Here is a 22646-nt window from a genome sequence, read left to right on the forward strand (position 1 = left end):
TTCGCACAGTTCCGGTTGCTCCCATTCTTTTCTCTGTTAATTTATCAATTAAAGCAGGTGAAGTGAAAAGATTGTCAAAATATAAACCATACTGCTTATTTTCAGGGAGTTCGGAAATGAGATCCATTACAACTGCACCTCCCATCGCAAATCCAGATGTGTTGGAAACAGTTCCTACACATCTGTATGGTTTAAATTGGATTAGGTAACCAAGTTTGGTGTTTAAGCACCAAACTTGATATCCATATCTGATAGGTTTTCCTTTGATGTACTGTTTACATCCGTGATGTCCGAAATATGGAACCATACTTTCATCAATAGACAACTGCTGTTCATCTGGCATATGTCTCAAGAATGTTTCATTTAAGAGGTTGAAGAATGGGCGCAGTTTAGCTATTTTATCAGTTTTATCTAAATTGCTATTGTCGGCGAAGTGCAAATACTGCATTATTTTTTCAAATCGGCACCATGGCATGGCTTCGGAAATTGCATTATTTCTTACGTCGCTTGAGTTTTCCCAGTACATTCGTCTTCTTGGGAGCACATTATAGCCACTAGTCAGAAGGATAGCAAAAAACAATTTCAGTTAATCAGCATCAATAACAAAATCATGATCTCCCTTTTGACCGGCATACAAAATAGATTTCGAAAATTAGTTGAATTATTTCGCCATTTAGTAACAGTTCAAATAAAGATGTAGGGGACCAATGGACATTCAAAAACGGAGGTTTTTGTTCATTCCATGTTAATTGAAGATAATTGTCTTTACGTAATTCACTTTTGGACCAATTTCGATTTTTCTGGGGAATCTTCTTTTTCATACGTTTTTTACAATTCGACGGAGTGTGTCTTACATCTTCTACTTCACTGTCTGATTCACCAATAATTTTTCTTTCTTGATTATTTTTTCGAAGAGTTACAACGGCTTTTGCTCTCAACTGTCCGCCAGTTAAATTGTTCATTTCTAAACAGTCTTCTTTTCCACTGTCTTCATCTAAGCACTGAAAAAAAGTGTCCTCATTTCAAACTTATTTTAAATTTAAAATTATAATTGGAATTTCTCAGATTTTACGCGCGTTTAAAAGCATTCACCGAATCAACAGAATACATGTGTATCCATTACTGATAATTGTTAATCTTCATAATTGTTAATCTAACATATTTCAATCCAATTAAATTTTTACATTAACTAGTTTTATTAATACATTTATTTCTGAAAGTTCTTAAAGAGTAAAAAATATTGCATCTATTAGAACATGCAAAAACATCATAAATATGAGAGAAAACATGCTCTAATGCAGAAAAAAAGCATGAAAATAATATGGTTAATTATATTAATAACGTTCCAAATAACTTAACTCTTTAATGCTATCCTTACTCAAAACTTATTTTAAAGAAAACATATATTTTCTATATTATACGACGGTAAAACATCATGAATGATCAGCAAAGCTAAGCTTTCACTTATCGGAACAGGTTTGAAAAACCTGTCCCCGTTCGTGCCTAGCGTCCTATATATAGAACGTAACAAAATCGCAAAATTAACAACAATAGAATAATATTTTTAACAGTTTGAGAAATACGTGTTTTAGAAAAAAGTACAAGCTATAATAGGAACATAAAAGCTTTTGATATTGATAAGAAATAAAAATTTCAACTCACTTTTTGCGCTTTGCCATTTTGAAAAGATGAAAAATCACTTTCTTTGACTTAAGCCAGTAAGAAACAATAATTAAAAAAAATTAGTGCTGCCACCTTGTGGATAATAGTAGATACAATGTTTCTTTATGATAATCAGTTATTTGATCTGGAATAAAATATTTTTTTGCCGTGTTACGGATAAATTTGTATGCGTCCTTTTAAAAGGACGCTAGGCACAAATGGGTTAAACAACAAAAATTTGATGCATTAAATTTTTGACATGTCATTTCACAACCTCAAATTCAAAACTTATTTCCAAAAAAAAACCTTGCATGAATTTCAAAAATTACTTCAAATTATTTCAAAATATTTACACACATGCAATCAAAATATTCAGATGCAATTCACTTTATACATACAGTGTTTCAGCTAACACAGAACATGGGTGCATCAAACTTTCAATCAAAATTAAAAAAAAAAAAAAAAAATTACACCTGTGAAATGCACAAAACTTTTCATTCCAGTCAAAAAATATATATATATATACAAAATGGCCACATTTCAATTCTGCAATATTTACAACCACTAGTGGATCTCAAAATCAAATTGTGTGTGCACACTGCAACAACAGCATTACTTCAACCAAAAAAACATTAACAGCATTAACTCTGATCAGAAATGCTAACTATTCAATTATCTCAAAAAAAATTTGCATGCTCTAAATTCACTTCAAAAAAACATGGAATTTCACAAACAAACAAAGCAAATGCACATGTTGACGCAGAATGCCCATCATTCAAATCTTTCAATTCAAGTTGTCACACATCATTCAATTGGTACTCAAGGAAGGTTACAATTTAGAATGAGGCACGAAGAAAGATTTTTCCTTCACATTATAACAAATCATTTTTGTAAAAAAAAAAAATCCAAATGAGTAAAATTTTGAGGTCGAAACGAAAAAAGAGTCAGTACTGAACAAATTTTAATAGCCAAAAATGTACCTCTACAACACAAACCAAAACGGGGAAAACAGGGAAACATCATCATTAGGTGCACCAATTTCAACAGGGCTCAACCCCACCAAGAAGTACCATCAAATGAACCTTTCACATTCAGCAAATCATTTCAACCAGTCAGCCTGCAAAAAGGGCAAGCAAAAGTGACAATACACAAGTCAAATGTTTACATCAATGCATCAAGAACAGCATGTACAGCACTTGAAATGAATTCAATCACTCTTGTTATATATATAACCCCACATGGCTGTCAAATTTCATAATACTCCATGCACCATCTTGACACAAGAAACAAAAATCAAAAACAAATAAAAATTTTGAATTGAAAACATCTATGATAAAAAAAAAAACAATCACTATGACAACTTGTTTCATTCTTCCCAACACAAATTCACACATTTTGTTTCATTTTTGCAAAAATCAAATTATTTTTGCAAAAATGAAGCAAAAAAAATTTTCTTTTTCAAAAAGAAATCAGAAGACGTTGGTGAAAGCTGCACAAAGCAGAAAGAACAATTCTTGAGATGCCGGACTAGTGCCGGTTCCAATGAAAAAAAGGGGACTCACAAAATTAAAAGAAAATGTACGGCCGCGATGGACAAGCAGAGCTTTCAAGAAAACCAAAACCAAACACAACTGCATGCACAATCGAAAACTACCATTTGCAATGACAATTTTGACCTCTCGAGACGATTCTGAGGCTGCACAGCAGTCCAACCATGCATGACGAAATGATCAGAAATGATCTCATCCAGCCCGCATACTATTTGCATCACAAGAAGAGGTACTCTTTGTACTGAAAGCAACAAACTATCTTCTGAAAAAAAAAATTAAAAGGGACAATACAACCTTCAAAATCAAAAGGAAAAACAAATTTTTGTGTTTTCAAAAAAAAAAAAACACCTTGATACCTTTTTTTTCTTTGTTAAAAGAAAGCAAACTGAAACAAAAAAGATATTTTCCCTAACCAATATTTGTTTGTGTAAAGAATTATCCTAACCATGGATTACATACAAAAATAATTTTAAAATTTCAACAAGGAGCCAAAATGAATTTTCCGCCACAGCATAGGTCAACTCATCATGCACATAAAACTCCAGACCTACCAAGAAAGTACTGCAATACAAAAGAATAAATTTTGACCAAAAAAAAAAAAAATTACAAATACTTGACCGTGAGAGTAAATTGAAGAAAGTTCCAGAAGAATAAAAATTTTACTTGAATTTTTCCGGAGACCAGTCCAAATTTTCTTCATTTTTTTGTTCCCTTTCTTGAATTTTGAATTTAAAAAGTTCTTTTGCTGAAAAAGAAAAAAAAAATCGTGAGAGTATTACACCAAACGAATGTTGTCAGCTACCACATGAGGACATCAAAAAAGCATGGCACGACATCAGGTGACAGGAGGACACCAGAGGGCTCATCAGCAGCTGGTTCGGACACGGTCAAACACATCATTGGGAGCAGGCGATCACATCTGAAGGGCAGGTCAGCCAAGATATCAGGCAGGCAGCACACCTCATCAAGGTAGGAGCATACATGGGCACAAGAAGAGGCACTATCGGCGATTTCTCAGCAGATAGGGACATCTCATGTTTGGATCAGGAATTGAAGCTCGAGGGCTGGGAGGCACAGGAGGCACCGAAGCATCAGCATTGGGATTGGCATCTCGGGAAGAGCGGGCACAGCATCAGCATTTGGACTCGGATGAGGCGACAGAACAGGCGGCTCAGCATCCAGTCGATCAACACTCACCTAATTTAGGATCTTTTAATTGCTCTTTTAAAATTGTCGACTGAGTTATTTGTAACAAAGGATCTTTCTCCTTTTCTCCAACATCAATTAAACTCAAAACATTCACATAATGTTGTAAAAGTGTACCAGAATTCTGTACATTATCAACAAAATTAACATTTTGATCAGAGCCATCAGTGTTTACACAATTCCCAGTATTATCCTCATACACTTCAACAATTTCCGGTAAATCTTCTCCCTTATCGAAAGTTGTGTCAACCACAGGGTTAATTCGATTATCATGTAACAAAGACGGATCTGATACTATATCAACTTGATGATTTGTAAGGTCTGTGCGAGAGAGCATGTCAGCAAATAAATTTTTTTCACCAGCCAAATGTAAGAAGGAATAATTGTATTCAGATAAAGTCATTAGCCACCGAGTAGTTAAAGATGCAGGAGACGAGTTTTTACTGTAAAATTTCAGACTTTTGGCATCACATAATAAAAAGGTGTGGCGATTAAATATGTATGACTTGAATGCTTCGAGAGTCTTCACAATTGCCATCAATTCTAGCTTTATAGCAGGATACCTCGTTTCAGCTGGAGAAAGCAATTTCGAAAAGAAAGAGATGGGGATAAACAAACCTTCCCTCTTTTGCAAGAGCACACCACTTATTGCCAGTCCACTTGCATCTGTGTTCACATAGAATTTCTCATTCCAATTCGGTTGAACAATATATGGATTCTTGAAAAACACTTCTTGCAATTTTTGAAAACATTCATTTACTTCATCCGTCCATTTAAAAACTGCCTTAGGATGGGTCAACTGATTCAGTGGATGAATCAAATCAGAAAATTTGTATATGAGTGTTCTGTAATATGAGCAAATACCAATGAAACACTTCAGCTGCTTCTTTGTTTTTGGCGGAGGGAAGGAAGTAATTTTCACAATATTTGACGAGATTTGCAAGACTTTATGTTGGGAAATGACTAATGACAACTTATTTGACAAGTCCTCATGATGTGAACTTTGTAATCTTACATTTACCAGAGCTGCAGGAATAAATTCCTGAGCTTCAACCGACAATGATGACTTATTTTTCACAGGAGAAGTTTGAGTTGCAAGAGTTTTGGCAATTTTAATGACACCGGTGGATTTTTGAACAGGTCTCGAGTAAGTATAACCACTAGAGCGAGTCAGATCTGACATATTACCACCACGAGTAGAATTATTTTGGCCCGAAGGATTTACATTATGAAAATTTGGCACCGAGTTATTGAAAATAGGTGGTTGTGGTACAAAGACATTATTATGAGGTGTAAAAGACAAATTATTTTGAGAAAAATTATGAAAACCAGGTTGAGGAGGTACAGGAAAATCAACACCACAATTGTGATACTGATCATTAGAGTTCATGTTAGCATTTTGTGTGGCATTTATGACATTGCTTTGATTTACATTACGCAAGGAACTCATGTCATTTGCATCATGTACCATACGAACATTTGAATTACCACCTGGACAAGAATTAACAACATTTTTGTCTTTGTTTGGACAGAAATTATAACTGTTATTAGGCAAAAACTCTGCAGTATGGTGAACTGACTGTGGAAAGTGAAATCTGGGCTCTAGGTTTTGTACCAACAGACTTCTATTTTGAATTTGATGATCAGAGGTTACCACTGGTGCACGATTTTGAAATGACAAAAATTTTTCTGATGCCTGTGGGTCAGATTCATTGTTTGAATACACAAAAGATGTTTGGGAAGCATTAACACACTTAATGGGAGAATACTGTGAACCCATATCATTGTATTGAATTTTATCTTTTATAATTCTCGAAAAACTCAGACAGTTCACCTGATGATTTCTGGACCTGTTATTAAACCTCTGATTTTGACGATAATTATCATTTCTGAAATTATATCTAGTGGCTCTAGAATTCGATTGATTATCAGTATTAGAAAAATTTCCCGACACAGGTCTTTCAAAATAATCAGAACGGCCCAAGGGCTCAAAATTTGAATTATGAGATTGGCTGAAAAAATTGTTTCGACCACGAGAAATATTAGACCTAAGTCGTCGATTTTGAAATCGAGCATTGTTTTGTGTATTTAAAACAAATGAACAACATCTTTCTTGCACATGACCAGCTCTACCACAAAATCTGCACAAAAGTTTTTTGAATTGAAGGTTTTGAGGAAATTGTCTTGACGACACCTCAAATTGTTTAGATTCACAAGCAGAATTACTAGGAATAGTGTCCAAATGCTCCTGAGAAGCAAACAATTTTTGTTTTGGATAACTATCATTTTGTTTAGTTTTAGACTGAACACCCCTTTTATTTTGATCCAGTTGCAGTTCTTGCGAAACAATTTTTTCCTGTAGTGCCAAAACATGTTCATCAGAAAATTGAGGATTCTCATAAGATTTAACATCATCTTTCAATTTTTGCAATTCCTCAATTTTTTTTACAGCCAAGTCAAATGATTTGATGTCAAGTTCTAAAATTTTGACTCTAAAGTCTGACGGAATGGTAGACAACAATTTTTGGTACATTATTTCATTTTGAAATTCAGGATTCTTAATTTTGAAAACACTAGTGGTAATTAATTTTATTCTATGAGCCAAATTCAAAATTGACTCTGATTGTTCCATGTTAATGGAGTGAAAGTCCTTCATAGAATAAGTATTAGCCACCGGCTTAAAAAATGATAACAATGCATCAGTTACTTTTGTAACCGAGTTAGAATACCTTAGATCTGGTGTATCTAAAATATATTTAAGTGCTGCTCCTGACAATTTACTTTTAATGTAGAAGACACCTTTTTTTTCAGACCACGAATTAACACTAATTATATCTTTAACCTGCTCTCCAAAATATTGTGTTTCAGTGGGATCTCCACTAAAATTAGCAACATTGAGCATGAATGTGGATCTGCCAGAACTGTAAGTTCTACAAGATGCAGCATTTTGAGGGGTTTGTGTCACACTAGCATTAACAACAGTGTTGGACACTGCTGACAAAGTTGAGTCAACCTAATGGATTTTTCTTTTAGCAGGCATGGTTAAAGAAAAATTAATGCACAACCAGAAATTTCACTTGACTTAGCATGACAAAAATTTCCACAAGAAACAATTTTTGAACAGTAGATGTACAAACAAACAATTTCTGCTGAGCATTAGAGTTCATTCCCATAATATCAAGTGATATATATATATATATTTTTTTAGATCCCGGTTTCACAAGAAAAAGAACTGGCCCAACGCCAAAGATGGGACTGGTCACGCACCAAAAATGTCGCGTAGTCGGGAGGAATGGGTTAAGAAAATCATTCAAAGAAGTAGAAATGAATTTGATGAATTGGGGAAGAATAAGACGTGCTTCTATGCACCAAGTAAATGACAAAGAAGTTATACTCTACTTTAACATAAATGACTATCAAGGAAATAGGGTACTCTTTTACAGAGTTAAAAAAGACAAAGTTAACTTATGATCGGCCCGGGATTCTGTATAGTGGTGAGCGTTTAAATAAACAAAAGACATTTCAAAATAAACCCAAGAACGGTGAATTCACCCCGCGACAAAGTGAATCCACAAGCAGTTTGATTTGACTCCGAGATCATACGATTTTATGGTTATGGGAGAACTCTAACTCAGAAATAATATGAACATACATTATGAAACAAATGCGTAAATTTTGAAGTTGGCATTACAATAAGAATTGAGACCAAATATTTTAACGAAGGTTACTCACGTAAACTTGAAGTTCTCATGGCGCCGGGTAACGAAGGGCTGAAAGTCCAAGTGAAAAATAATCCAAGAGAGTTCGTGATCATATCCAATTTATTGTCCCATTTCGACCACATTTTACATACGAGAAGCAAGGAACCAATTACCACACACAACGGTGGCTGGACAAATGTGTGGTTACATCATATCAGAATATCGTGCCACCGCAGTAAATCACAATGAGAGGCAATCACTCATTTATTTCATACACACAAAACTAAACGGCCACATTGGAACCATACTCGGCCGAGCGAATCGGGCCAAAAAACCCTTCGCTCTTCAACACGGCGTTCCGATGCACGCAAAAAATATATGATCTCCCCTTAAAAAACGTTACGTCGCCTTTTTATCAACTTTTCCATGGAAGTTTCTAGAACAAATATTACATCAGCCAAAATCCAACTCGAAGCGGTTCCGCGTCCAATACAATCAATTCTAAACCAAAACTTTCTTGCAGTTGGCTAAAAGTTCCTAGGGCTACCTCAAAAATGCGAATCAATGACGTCATCAGAAAGCTTCATGATCGCGAGGGGAAAGGTTCACCGCAACGGCTCTCAGTCGGTAAAAAAAAAAAAATGACTCGCCGGAAATCGAAACCAAATGAAACAGAATGAATGTGGATTACACCACAGGGTCTCGCAGTACTTTTTTAAATAAGTAACTGAGGGTCTTTCCGAGGATTTTAGAGCTTCTTTTAAAACTTTTGCTCGCTTTGATTTCCGAAAAAAATTGCAAACCTCAGGTACAGTGCCTAATACGTTTCTTACTGCTTGCATTTTTGATGCATCAGCTAAAGAGAGATTCGAACAACGAGCTGCACAATGAGTGTACAACGCTTTGGGATACTCATCCTTAATACATGCTTGTCGTAGCCTTTACCCCTTAATTTATTAGCATCCAGTCCCATGTTCGAAATTCTTGATATTATTATATTAGCTTATGCAGCTCTAGTTCTATCTCATATTGGGTCGAATTCAATAAAATCTTTTCTTATTTTAAATTCTTCGACATCAATATATCGAATGAATAGTGAAAGTTGATCGATTGTCCTAATATCCGTAATGCCATCTGCTAAATTGGCAAAGAAATTCGCTTTCAGAGCTTTATTAATGATTTAAGGTTTTGTATTTTCTCCTATTAATTTGATTAGCTCGTTCTGGACAACAGTGCTTGTGTACAATTCGTTCCCACCTCATGAAGAGATGTGTTCCTGCAAAACTATGTCTCCAAACTGTGCTCGATAGCGAATTTCCATCATTATGTGTTGGATCCCCGGACGAAATACGGCAGCAGTCGTCAGTACCTGTGAGGGCTATTTCCTGCCTACCGCACAAACTGATAGTTTGAATGACGCGTGCTAGCATTTGTCTATTATTATGTATCCGTCTGCCAGCTTCCTTGTTTACATTAATAGATAAACCATATTCGCTCAATTTTTGAAGTATGGCTCGTACATGCATCATATGTTCATCCTCGTTTTTAATAAAAACCAAAATATCATCTAGATATAAAAAGCAAAAGAAAACTTCCCCCTAAATTCCGTTCATAAAACATTGGAACGATTGTGCGGCTCCGCAAAGTCCGAAATTTAGTTACGGAAACTCAAAAAGACCAAAAGGAGTGCATACAGCCGTTTTTTTTTTGGTATGCTCCGTATGAACCGGTATGTGAAAATATGCACGTACAATGTCAATTTTTGAAAAAAAAATACTACATCTATAAAGAGCATTTGAAAAATCCTGTATAATGCGGTATCGGGTACCTGTCGGGAGTTGTACAAGAATTAAGTTTCTGATAATCCACAACGGGGCGAACGGCTCCTGATTTTTTTGGCACTTCATGCAAAGGTGAGGACCATGGAGATTTAGAAGGTCTACAAATACCCTGTTTAACCATAAATTAAATTCTTTTTTAACGACATCGTATATTTTTGAAGTAAAACGCCTTGGTTTGCAATGAACCGGGGGCCAGTTGTTTCTATGTAGTGTAACGTATCATGTTTTACTTGTGTGAAATTGAAAGTAACTTTTGTAAGTTCTGGAAATTCTGCCAACATGTTATGATAAAAGGTGTCTCCCTGAAATTAATTTAACTGAAAAATGATCGGATGATCTTTCTGTAATTCCTACTCTCGTCAGTTTTGTAATGTTGTCAATTAATCTGCGTTGTTTAAGGTCAATCAAAAAACCAAAATTCTCAAAAAAAAAAAAAAAATCCGCGCCAATTATTGGAACAAGGACCGATGTTATTAAGAACTTCCAATTAGAATTGAGTCTTAATCCCAAATCCACATTTAACAATTTGGTTCCGTACGTACTTAGTTGCGACTAATAACAAGAAAATAATTCTAACTGGTCGGGTTGCAAGATACATCTGACCCTGAATCAACGAGGAATTTTAAATTTGATTTTTTATCGAAAACATAAAGACGTAAATTTTTTTTTGGCTATTGGAGGTGAAGTCGCCGAAACAGAGGTTTCTATAGCCGGATCTAGTTTTCCGAATTCTTTACAGAAAATGAGAATGGTTCTCTACATTTACGAGCTTGATTACCGAATTTTTCATGGTAGTTGCAAAATTCCCCTTTAGCAAAAGAATTATTTTTACGTCGATATGATGATTTAGAATTTCGCCCATGGAAATAAGTTCGAAAACGACTACGAGACTGGCGTTCAATTTGATTTCGAAGAGCAGATATTTCTTAACGAAGGGAATTCACTTCATGTTGCAAAGCATAATCGCTCGAAGCACAAGTGATCAAGCACAAATTTCTATCGAGTGGGTCAGACAGTACTTCCGCAATTTTATCTGCCATCTTTGCCACAGTCTCAAGGATTCCGAACTAACAGAAAGAATACTTTGCATATCTACAAGAAGCCGTTGCAAGAACATGTTTCGCAAAAATTCATCAGAAATAGACTTTCCTGCAAGTTCCCGCATTTTTCGCAGTAAATGCGATGGTTTATCGTCCCCTAGTTGAAGTTCGGATAACAATTTTCAAATCTGTGTGTTCTCGGAATCCGATAACTCCTGAATCATTCTTTCTTTTAAAATGAAAGTCTTGTCCTTCATGTCTTTCTCAGGCGGGTTAAGCAAAATATCTGAAACGGCTGACAGGGTCTCCGGGTCTATCGCCGCTATAACAGTATTATATTTAGTAACATCTGCAGTAATTCCCGATAGCTTAAAATTACTTTACGCTTGTACGAACCACAACTTAATGTTGTTAACATCATAGCGCGGTCAATTTCATACCGATTCTACCAATTTGAGTTTCACTACCGCTTCCCATATCGGTAGGATCTTCTTGCAACATGTTTCAAAGTTTAGCGAAAAGGTTCAAAGCTTACGAATTGGTCAATTGAAAAATAACAGAAAGCACATAAAATGAATTTAAAAATGTATGAGAAAATGAGAATGTTTTGCACTACCTAACTCGGAGAAATGAAATCATTTATCGTACCTCTTGTTGCATATTTTCCGTGCTTCTGAAGACATTAATTTTGTTGCGTATTTCAAGAAGGGGTCACCACTTGTGGAACTTGTACTTATTTTTTGTACTACAATAACACACTAATATTTAGAACTCGAACATTAATTAACATTAAAGAAACTTATTACTAAAATGTAAACTCATAGTAATGTATTGTGCGTGCAAAAACCGCGGTACACAACATTATTGAGATTTCCGAGAGAGAGAGCCGTTTCTCGTGATCTCTATTTTATGCATGTTTTTGGGTTTGCTATTTTCGAAGGTACAGGCCAATTTGGCGAGTGCCAACAGTACCAGGTTGGCTACTGCAGTCGCACCCCCAAATAGCTAAAAACTGTTAGTATGGGTAAGAGCTGTATTTCTGATCTAGAAGCTATATTTACGAAATCTGATTCAGTTACATGTACCATTAAGCTTTCACACTTACCTAATGATACACTTGCGTCTGCATGTTGATAATGTAACTGAGAAATTTTGACTTCTCCAAATATTCCGGACTTCAAAGTCAAAGGTAAATAGTTCTTCATCCACAGTTTTGCTCCCGATTCAAACAATTGACGAATCGATTTGTTTTATTGCAATCCTGTCAGCATTCGATATTTTCCAAATCTTTCTTCCGACGAATTTGTTTGAACTTTGCCGGTAAGAAAATACTCGATGCAGTGTGTTAACATCTCCAGAAGTACGCAACTTGTATGAAGGAGCGCAGTATCTGGTTTAGGTGTTGATAATGTAAACACCCAAATGAAACGTTGCAATTCAGCCAAATATTAAGCCATGTAATGAATTGAGATAGAAAAATTCTTCGTTCATCATTATTAGGTACATTGCTTGATGAATACATCAAGCTGTTTTTCAACCTTCTTCCTTTATCAAGAGTTTTTACATTTACAATTCACTACCATTTCAAAATAAAATTTGTATAGGCAGCAGTTTCTTTGTTGAAAGGTAAACTGTGCTTTTCACCGATCTCATTCAGAGTTACGATTACGTGTTCATTAAACACCTGAAAAATAAGCTTTACATTTTGGCGCTCAATATTTGTAGGATTCAACGCTTTGAGCGTCAGTCCATAGCCATATTTGACGGTTTTTGCATGCTCTAACTCATGCATAGCTTTCAAGGTCATAATGCATGCAGTGTTCAGTTTTTTGATAGAAGATGAGTTGACCGAGTCAAAGTTTGTGTAGTATATAGATTCTCTCACTGTTTTGGTTTAGTCAGTTGTTGCGGATGCACTTTAAAATGTGGCCCACATCAAAAAGGAAAAAAAAAGAGGCCTTTGGGGATCTGATGGGTGTTCATAAGCTGTTGTCAGTTACAACCAAAATCACCACGAAACCAAATTTTTCTAATCCTATAACAACCTTTTTGATAAATCCATGCAGAGTTTCAGCTGCTATGGATTTAACAGGCGAAACGTGTATACAACTTTTTTATAATTTGATTGCATACTTTGAATCATAAATAAATGTGCACTTGTTGGTGCGTCATTACAGTCAAATGCTGAACCAAAAACATTTCCTCCATTAAAGTAAAAGCAAAGCTTTAGATTAATTGCATATATATCAAAAAGATTTTGTCTTCATTTTTTAACAATTTAATTTTTTCAGCACAAAAATTAAGAAAATTTTCAACTAACTGTTCGCAAAGTGGGCTAGATGTGAGATTTATTTTAACTCTTCGAAGAGCATTCGGATAGGGAAAAATAACATTTCCAGAATTTCTAGTTCGTGTGAAGAGATAAGGAGAATATTAAAGCTAGGAAAATCATCAATTGAGGCGGTCATCGAAACTGCGATTTTTAATGCTTCCATAAAGATATTTGTTCCTAGAAGAACTCTATTTTCTCCCATGTTGTTTCGTCGTCGATTGTTTCGAAAATATTTTCTTGTATATCGAACAAGACACTGTCTTCCCTCATTTCTTTGCTGTTTGATATAGATTCGAAATGATCTAAGATAAAAGTGACGTCATGGAAGCTTGTTGTGAGCAGAGGAAATTTAAATTTTTTACAATATTTTAGTTCAACTAACTAAACAAATGCTTTTAACACAAAATGATTGTTGATCACAACCGATGAACTAATGGTAGGCACATCCAAAACATTAATATGAACAAAAATTGTGCTATCTGGTCTTGATATTACGGTCCAATATTTTGATGTCTCGAAATTCTTTAAGCAATTTAAAAATTCTTCATAGTTGGAAAATTTTACCAGCTTCCTTGCTCTGAATACTCAACTTCATTGCCTACTGCAGTTGTTCATTTTTAGTCCTTGTGGCCCGCTCCTCAGGAGACTTTCTTGTACAGAAGATGCTAAGTAAGATGAGCAAGTAAGAATTGAATTTACAGCACTCTTCTTTAGACGAGGATGACGTAATGAAGCAGATATTTTTTCGCCAGTTTTGCTATCATGAACAAAAATTTCCCGTTCAATATATATATATATATATATATATATAAACCGGGGGAAAAAATTCGTAAACGAAAAATTGATATGAAACTCCTTTTCTCAAAATGTTCGGCGTTTCTTCCAGTAAATTTCAAGTCTTAATAAACTTTCTGTATAGTAGGAACATTTTTTGAATTCAGAACTTGAACACATTTTATAAGAGGTAAGTTGGAGACCAAAAAAAAAAACCGAACCTCAACATACATATTCGAATGTGAATTAAGAAATGATCAAAAATTAATTAATAAACAATTGAGGTAAAAGCTTTTTCATTCAATACAAATGCAGGTAATATTTTTGCTTTTCTGCAAAAAAAAAAGTTCTTTATTCGTTGGTGAAAAAAAAAATAAATAAATAAAAAGTTATCGAAAGTAGAGTTGTTGGCAGTATTTTCATTTTAGTTTAAAAAAAAGGGGGCCGCTCGATTTTCCTCCCCCTCCCCCTCCCGGTTGAAAATGGGGGGGGGGGGGAATTTACTTGAACACAAAAGGTAGAATTTGCTATGCAGGCAGATATTAAACAACTATTTATGGTATTTATTTTATTTATTTATTTATTTATTTTTTGTGATTTTTGTTAAAACCATTAACTGCATAAAAAAATGAGCAATTGGAATAAATAAAGATAGATTAAAAAGATTCTTAACGTACGTATGTGACAATTCCTAATTAAAAACTTAGTTTAAAAAAATTTACATTATTTAAAATAAGAAATTATCCTTTTTATACATTTCTTGATATTTTAAGAGTTGCATAGCTGGGAGGAAAAAAAGAGAAAATATTGCTATTGCAATTATGTTTTCCTAATTGACATTCATTTTTTATCTTTATATTTTTTTCCTTAACAGCAATCCAATTGTAATCTAAATAAACGTTAACTACATTTCGAACCATTTTGACTATTAAAATGCATTAATAAAGTAAAAAAGAAATTAATACCAATAAGGTACTACAGTTCTTAAAATAGGTTATGATTTATTGTTGTCAAAGGTTTTATAATTTCTGACTTAAGGAGGCAAAATTTTTAACTGATATGCTGTTTTTAGAAGATACCTAATTTTTATTACGTTAAAATTTCCAGTCAGTTATTAGTTGAAATACTATGTATCAGTGGCAAGAACATAAAATATTGATAATTACAGAACTCTGCTACTTTATTTTCCTATAGGAATGCAGGATATTGATTTTTACAGAATATCAAGCATTAGATGTTTTTATTGGGTGTACATTTATTTTTCACTTTACGCCATCACACAGCAGTAAATTACAACTTATTTGACGTCATAAAAACCTTCTATATGTGTCGAAATATAATTTACAACAGCTGTCTCTTTCAGTTATTTATATTAATAGTGTTGCATTAAAAGTAATTTAAATATTAAATTATTTTTTTTTTTTGAAAAACAATTTATTAGTTGTCTTATCCCCTAACAAAAGAAAAATTGCAAGACTTGCTCCAAAGGAAAAAAGTTCTTAATTTACTCTTGACTGTAGTTAGCTTTAAAAAACAGCAAGATTCGCATAGTTCTATCAATAAATTGCATTTTTTTTTTCAAATTTGATAAATCTTTTTAATTTACATAAAGCATTAATAAATAAAAATGTCTAAATTCCAATAGTGAATTTTCCAGCTTCTGTCTTTGGTATCAGTTGGCTCTCTATTTAACGACTTTCAAGTTACCACAAAAAATCGTCCTTGAATAGAATGCTTTTAACAGTGGACCATCTGGGACTGTGAAAAGCCGTCATTAAATAGAGAAAGTCGTTAAATAGAGCGTCGTTAAACAGAGAGCCCCAACTGTACTTTTCTTTTTCTTTCAGAAAATTACCAGTAGTTGGATGATCTATACAGACCCCGAAGAGTTCCTATTTTTCCTAGTTTTTCCTACTTTTTAGAGCTCTCTCCTTATTTTCCTACTTTTTCCTTTTTTTTCCTACTTTTTCTTTCTTTAGTATAGCACTTCTAATTGTGCATTGATTCTTATTTTTACAATGCGGCACCGATAATTTTCTGCATGTTTTGATTTTGAAAAGTAAAAGGAACAAACGGATCCTTAGCTTTTCATTGAATGACTACAGTAATTTCTGGAAGGAACGCCGCGGCGTTTGCGTGTTTAAAAGTTAAATTTTCGTAAGTGACTTTTTTTGCCGTTGCGGCGTTTATGATCGACTTTTCTTTTTATCGCCCTGAATTCAGTCCTACTGTATTAACGAAACTAAAAAAAAAAAAAAATACTGGCACATTCTGATGCAATCATATATTATTTAACCATCAATTAGAAGCTTTAAGTAAAGTAAACGGCCGACTGTTCAAAAAATGCGGGAAAAACCGAATTTCCTATTCGCCAATTTTTTGTATGATTACAAGTGAAATGGATCTCAATTTCAACAAAAAGGCAATGTAAAACCTTAAAAGGAACATAAGGAAGCAAAAAATGAAAAACTTGTACCCTATACATATTTTATACAACATAAAAGCGACAGATAACAGAAATTCGCAAAAACTGACTACTACAAAAATAATCACGGAAACTTTTTCGTACATTAGTATGATTATTGTTCATTCTAAATCGTAAACATGATTATAAAATTTATAAAATTTCATTTTCTTTCCTTGCAAAGAGTGTATTTGCAAAAAAAAAAAAAAAAAGTTTTCTACTCTGATATATCATCAATATCGAGGAGTTGCACATCATTTTTATGTGCTGTGTTTATGGCAATGCGACATTTCTGAGCATTTGAAATTTTTTCTGGCAGACTCTTACTCTTTTCGGGGTGCGGCAATTATACCGATGCGGCGTATCTACTGTAAGTTATTTTACTTAATGCGCCTGATCAAAGGGAGGGGGGGAGAAAGAGATATATGCAGGCATTTGATGTCAGGTGCTCCCCCCCTCACTCTCAATTTCGAGAACAATTTCCGAATGAATATTTTTGTTGTATGGTGAGGATTGAGATAAATTACATGCCTTCCCTTTTTTGCACAGAGAAACGTTAGTAACTGATCTTTGTCTTTGATAAAAATGTTATGTTTACCATGCATGGATGTTTCCTTTTATTTTCGTGACAAAAATTTTGGAACAAGAAGGAGGTAAAAATCAACAAACCATTAAAACAATATTCGTTTTTATTGCTTGATTAAAATTAGAGCTGACTCATCACTTTGATCCCCCCCCCCCCCCCGAAGGTGGCTAGCGAAGGATGTATACTGAATGCAAATTTTATCTGCAAACAAACAAAAACCGCACAAGCATTAATTTTCCAAAGCCAGGGAGGGGAGAAATTGACCCCCATAAATGACGTGCCTGAAACAAAAATGTATGGTGAAAGCTAAAAATACATAACATAGTACAAACTATTTAGTTGACTTATTTCGTTATTTATTTAGTTTAATTATTTTATTATAAATTTTATGTCCCATATTTAAGAACACATTTCATTTTAGTTCTGCATTTTCAGTCGTTTTCCTTTTTTTTTTTGAGCAATCACGATTGCTTATTGTTCTCACTTGACTGTTTTTGATGTGCTATCATTTTATTTTTCCGCCAGCACCCTCCGCACCATCACCGTCAACCGGCTCCTCACGATGCTGCTCCTATAGCGAAAGCAGTCTCCAGGTTGCATTCATGTCCTACACACACGCTCATACATACAAAACTACACACACGCACGCACACATACACATACATACACACACGCATACATACAGACACCCACCCACACATACAAACACACACACAACTACCCACACATTCATGCCTGCACAAAGACACAAAAATATGCCTACACACACATACACATACCCCCCCCACACACATACACAAATACACATGCCTACACACATACCCCCTACACACAAACACACATGCCTACACACATACCCCTACACACAAAAACACATACCCCCACACACAAACACACATACCCCCACACACAAACACACTCGTGATTGCGAAAAGTATAATTTGAATTTAAGGTGTCAAAATTCAAGTTAATTTTTTTTTCAAATTCAAACATCTGCCTCTGTTTATGCAAGAATGCATGTCAGCTGCTGATTATTTTTAACTAAAACTAATTTAATATTTGCTTTGCTTTTGTATCATAGTTTATGATAACAGGAGATGAATGTGATAGTATTTTTAAATGATAAATGGATGCTCTCGAAGGAATGTTTTCGTTTTTGACAAAACAAATCTTTAACAAAAATGGTTTTATTGAACCAAAATAGGAGTTTTATTATTATTATTATTGAGAAATCACGATTGCTTATTGTTCTCATTTGACCGTTTTTGGTGTCCGTGCCTTTTTCAACTTGAACCAGAAGCCTATGCAGCACCACCGCCCACCGTCCTCTGCTGGCGGCGCGGCGCGGCTGCTCCGGTTTTGAGCTACCCGCTTCTACTGGTCGGAGGCGTCCATGTCCTACACACACGCACGTTCACACACATACACACACACGACTTCACACACATACCCTCACACACGCCTACGTGCATACACACAGGTCTATGCACACACACAGGTCTATGCACACACACAACTATGCACACGTAACCGCCCAGGAGGAGAGGCAGGCTTGGGGGGTGGGAGCCATTTCTAGAAACAATAACTCCAAAGAGTAGGGTCCTGTCTCACTTCGTGATTGCGAAAAACATAATTTGAATTCAAAATTTCAGAATTCAAATTAATTTTCTTTTATTATTATTATTATTATTATTGTTGTTGTAGTTGTTTTGCGATTGCTATATTGCATTTAATTCTTTTACATTTAAAAATTTTATTACTGTATTGGTGAAAGGTGTTTCTTTGTTTAGATTTTATTTTCATATTTTTGTAATTAATTTCTTTGTTTTCACCAGTTTATTTTTCATACTAATGATTGTCAGTCATCTTAACGTGTGTGTAGTCCTATCTCATCCTATTTTTTCCTACTTTTTTTAAGTGAATTTTTTCCTACTTTTCTTACTTTTTTAATTTTTGATTCCTTATTTCCTACTTTTTCCCCTCAAAAAACCACTTCGGGGTCTGTCCATACATTTTTTTCTATTAGTATTGTTTGTTTTAGTTTTTAATTAGGAATAATTTTTTAATGAATAAAAAATTTTCAGTAATGTTTATGAAGTACATCAAGAAAAATATCTAACTTCAAACTTTATTTATTCCTTTTCCTGAATTATTGTATTAGGGTCGGTCAAATGAAACCCGATCAGTGTGTCTAACTTTGCAAAACACGTAAGGGGCTCTACGTAGTGCATGTGTGGTGATTCCATGTATTGCACTCTTAAAACTGTTCCTCTGAAATGAGAGGCACATTTTGAATTTTTGTGCCTCTGAAAATTGACTGACATTTTTACTGTGCCTCTGATTTTAGATTTCAGTGCCTTATATTTGAAAGTGATTCTGTGCCTCTTAATTCATATTACAGGTTTCCTCCTATCCCCCCCCCCCGTTCGAAATAACTCATTTTAATGTTTATCTCATTATATATATGTTTTATCTTTTTATTTTGGCTATAATTCTTAATGACACCTTAGTTAGATATACAAAAGAAAATGTTTCCCAAGGAATTAAGTCTAAAATTCTTGTGCATCAGTCGTTTAATTTTTGAACATTTTCCGATTTAATTACTTGTATATAAGCACTTACTTTTACGAGCTGTATGCGAAGATGAAGATATCAGTAACTTTGCAAACTGAAAATTTTGTGATTCTTATAAACAGAACCAAAAGTTTTCTTTTTCAAAAAAAAATTATGGGCGTAAATTTTGCAATTGTACAACTGGATAGCGAAAATGTATAGCCTCACGAAAAAGAGTGCTTTTACAGATAGCAGAGTATTAATTCATAGTTTGCTCCTAAAACACTAAGGTATAATCATGAAAAAAAAAAGGGGGGCGGGAGTGCTGCATTGTTGAAATTTTCGATTTCAATTTTCTTTTTCTTTCCCTAAATATTGTCATATTTTTTAAACATTTATTTTTCAAAACAATGCTCCCTGAAGTGAAAATCTTGAAAAAAACTGGACTTATATACAAATGGAAGGAGTTTTTAAAAAAAATAAGTTGCAGTGAGAAGCAACTCTAAAATTGTAATAAATAAACGGCAAGAACCATGGGACTGAATCTGATCATTAAGAATGATGAAAATTAAAGTAGGAACATATTTTAAAAATATCTTATGTTTATTTTTTTTTTTAAATCCCATACATATCATTTCAATCGGAGAAGGAGATAAGTCATGTTAAAAAATTACAACAGGTAACGCTATATGAAGCAATTTATTACAATTTTTTAGGATAGCAATGCACTGCATTTTAAAACACCATTAAACTTGGTGCTGCTGTGTGTCGTTTATCTAAAAGGCCAACAGCTTGAATTTGTACATAAATTATTCACATTTTTATACAGAGTAATTCTGAGTATGTATATACACAATTTGTGAACACAAGCTTTAAATTCAATGCTAGCTACATTTTTTAAATTGTTAAACTTATTCACACACTCACAAGTAAAATGCTACTATTTCAATTTCTAATCTCATTGAAGTGGCATAAATGGAAAGAGCCACTTCCATTATATATTTAAGAAAAAAATCACATGTATCCCATTTTAGGCTTCCTTCAATAGGTGACAGCTAGCTTTCAAATGTGAATTTGCAATAAAGGCAATATACTTTCCGCTGTACAACTTTCACAATCTTTACATCTAAATTCTCCATCACTATTCCTCTATATTATTTTGAGTAGAAAAAAGTACACAAAAAAAATATATAACTTTTCAAAATATTACTTTGACAAACAAAACATTACTTTGATCAAATATCTAATAGTCGTTACCAGTTTTCAAAGTTTGTAAATCTCCCTTTTGAATTTGTAAATCAATTATGTGTGAAATGCAAATAATTAAAATACCTTATAATACCTAAAGTTTACTAATATATAAGTAAATATACATTATTTTTCAATTCATTTTTCTTTTATAAAAATCTATTTTTTGACAACAGTTAAAAGAAAAAGAAAATCCGCTCCTCCCCCTCTTTAATTCAAGAATCTTACAAAAATTTAAAAAGACTACAAAGAAGAGTAAATAAAGAATGATAGATAAATGACAAATTTATTTTTTAACAGATCATGTACTTTTTTTTTTTTTTTTTTTTGTGACTTGTAATAAATGATTTGTTGAAAACTGCTGTGGGAATTTTTCTCTTTCCACTACAATGTTTTGCATAGCACCCAGAAATTGTCCATAAGCCGAAGGGAAACTAAGGTTTAACACAAAGTAAAGTAAAGGTAACAACACCCAACAACAAAATGCACGCATGTTCTAAGGAGCAATCTTTTTCTAATGGCACGATTTGATCTCCCGACATAAGTGTCTTGGTATCTCCATAAAAAAGACTCGGTCCAGGCCTTCTTTGTCCTGAGCTGTATTCACCCTAGATAGGAAGGTGCAAAAAATGGCTTAAGTATTTACTAATTTTTAAGATGAATTCTCTAATAAGCAAACCTTAAAATATTAACAGAAAAAATAATAAAAAGGATCCATGCTAGCAAGGTAATAAACAATTAGGGCTGCGAAAAACAAAGGGATGGAAGCATTTAAATTATAGCTAAAAACATTGCTACTGTTCATCTACTAACATTAAATGTAAAAAATATATGTATAAGCTAAAAACGAACAATAACACAATCATATGTTTAAAGAACATTTAATGACAGTTTAGAAAAAAAATAGTGGAAGAACCAGTGGATTATCCCAAGGCTGATAATCAGGAGTTTACTGTATAGTATTTATTTTAAATTCAACTGTCAACTCATTTATAGCCAATCGCCCTTGTACATGCTCTAATACATTGTTTTTGAAGCAGTATGATTGAAATACCTGCAACAAACGTAAAATCAACTTGTCCATTCATTTGCACCACCATATGAGGAAAAATAGGTTGAGGGGAGGGGGGGGCACAGTCATCTCTTAAACCAACCATCATAAAAACTTCTTAATTATTTTCATTCAAAAGGTTTGACATAGAAAAATCTGCCAAAAAGTTAAAAGCTGTTATAAATTTAATTATCAGAATTCCAAAAAAAGCTAAAAATAGCCCTCCTGCGATATTTGTTTTATGTTGCTTCCTGCAATTAAAATTTATAAATATACATTTGATAATATAAGTTGCTTTAGTTCATGAAATATTAAATCCAAATTTTTAAATTAGTTTACAATATAATTATAAAAATATTAACTACAATTTCTATTAAACTTAACGTCAGTTGCACATAATTTGACAAATACCATTGTCACTGCACTCCAAGTTGCTCTTTTTGGTTGCATAATCTTTTCCAGTTCTACTACTGTAGCAGGAACTGAAAATTCGGTTGACATTTTCTTTAATGCCACCATCAATTTTTGCTCCATTTCAGGCATTGAAGAGGCTAGTCGTAACTCAACTTCAGTTTCCAGCTGAAAGTAATATCATAACAATTAAAAGGTTTCTATTTTTTAGTTGAAATTTTAACATA

This window comes from Uloborus diversus, chromosome 9 (assembly GCF_026930045.1).
Source record: "Uloborus diversus isolate 005 chromosome 9, Udiv.v.3.1, whole genome shotgun sequence".
Lineage (NCBI taxonomy): Eukaryota > Metazoa > Arthropoda > Arachnida > Araneae > Uloboridae > Uloborus > Uloborus diversus.